The following is a 2284-nucleotide window of genomic DNA, read 5'->3' on the forward strand; positions in this document are numbered from 1 at the left end:
TAATTAAGAAATGAAATATTTTTTGGTTTTTGAATTATTTATTTATAAAATCTGTTTCGTTACATGGATTTTAGTTTCATCAGTCTCGTTCGAAACGATTAACAATAGGTGTGATTAATGTTTGTATGTTATTTAATTCTGAATGAGATATTTGCATGCGTACACATTTAAATTGAATATTATTAAATGGTCTCAAAAATATATCCATCCACTATTTTCAAGCCATAAACCCGCTGATTTTATATTATTCTTACGAATAGTATTCGCTCTGTGCAAAAGTGACTGTGGCGCTGTCTGTGGCCAATTTTCAAACTTCTCAGTGAGAAAAATACGTTTAAGCTAAATTAAATACATTTGAAATAAAATAGTAAAATCAATAATCTACTTTTACCTATATGTGCATGTTGGGGGTACGTGAGGGACCATCACGGCAGTAGAGTGAGAGACAAGCAAGGTAGTAAGACGTTTGATTAAGCGGTATATTTCATTTAGACGATGAGCATTTTTGCTCAAAAAAGACGGAAGACGTATGTATTTTGGAAGACGCGATACATTGAATATTGTATATAAATTGTATATATTTAGTTCCTGTTTGTTACTCGTTTTGGTGTTTGCTGTTTATATTCATTATTATGTTTATTATATATGTATTCAACTACCCGGAGCCTGTAAAAGTGGAAAGTGATATTATTTGTGCATTTTCTTAATAAATCAACGTAAAATCACAATCACTGGAGTTGACGAGGTCTATTAACCTTGATAATCCACCTGCCCCCTGCCACCTTCCTTTTAGCTGACCTACACTGGATACCAGGGACCACCAGGAAGCTAACCAGCTTCATCCTCATCAAGATCACCAAAGGCTGTCTTCAAGATCTCTCTAACATCATCACCAACGACTAATAGTCGGTTTAGGTTAAGTAGTTAAGCGTATAAGATAACTAGTAGCTTTTGTAAGGAATTATCTAGGGATCGAGTTTTTTGCCGAACATCACCCACGGAAGGTCACCGAAGTGACCGTAGAAACGCCCACCCACGTTTCAACTGGCGCCCAACGGTAGGTTAGCTTAGATTGCTTGGATTGACTTGGGTTGGATTGTATTATGTTTTATCATGTTAATTAATTGATAACTACTTAATTTTTGTCATCCGTTTTCAGTCAAGAATAGAAAGACGTCTCGAAAGCGGCGGGAACATATAGAACTAGTCGCATCATCTAGATAACAGGATTGCATCAGCAATTTGCGGTGGACATTCTCACCACCCTAAAACTAACATAATTTTTATTTCTTCTGTAAAATAAAATTTATTAACAAGCAGGTCAATTACTAGATAATTGTGCCAGGTATCCTTAAAGCCTTGATTTTAGTGTTTTATCAGAAAAGAAAACACAGAAACCCCGAGCTTTATCGGCGAGTTTCACACCTTTTTTTATTATTTATCATTTGTATTTCTTTTGTTTCATTTTTAAATTTTTTAGTTTAAACTAATTTTAGTCTCTTTCCAAAGAGAAAAGTACCGATAACATACAAAATTATGTTTCTCGTTAACCGGAATATTTTTGATCATAACAGTTAATTATTCTTCTTTACAGAAAAAATTAATTGATTTTTATTCAGAAAATTCAGGATAGTTTTTCATATAATTTGTTATAAATTAACATCTTTTGATCTGAACGGATCATTGTGATAAAAATAACAAAAAGCGTCGTAGATCCATGTAAATTCATTTCTTAAGTTAAAACCAGAAAAATAAAATTTAACTAAGTAGAAATTATTAATTTATTAAGTGATAAGAAAAAGACAGAGAGTAATTTAATCCTCTGCCAAGGACGAAATTTTTGAGAATTAAATACTGTAATATACACATACATATAAGCATAAACATATTAGCATTGTAACTGTTGTAGAGCGTACACATTCATTGTACACCGGCAAATCTATTGGTAAATCGATACTGCAGTTTCCTAGTTCATCGATTTATCGATTGCACCTGCTGAGTGGCGTGACGGTAGTCACACGTACACACAAACACACGCAAGTAAACTTTTTCCAATCCAGCAATTACATCTATCAATTGAAGTAGAATAGTCTGAACGTAAATTCAAAATTAAATAAAACCATTGTTATTATTTACTTATTAGGCTATAAAATTAGATTAAATTTATCATGGAAAGACTTACCAGAAAACCAAGGTAAAGATAGCCTATTTCGATAAATAAAATAATTGCATTGAGAATGGATAAGCAAATAAGTAGACTTAGCTTAAACAATTAAGATTTAGA

This window comes from Agrilus planipennis, unplaced genomic scaffold (genome assembly GCF_000699045.2).
Source record: "Agrilus planipennis isolate EAB-ADULT unplaced genomic scaffold, Apla_2.0 scaffold77, whole genome shotgun sequence".
NCBI lineage: Eukaryota > Metazoa > Arthropoda > Insecta > Coleoptera > Buprestidae > Agrilus > Agrilus planipennis.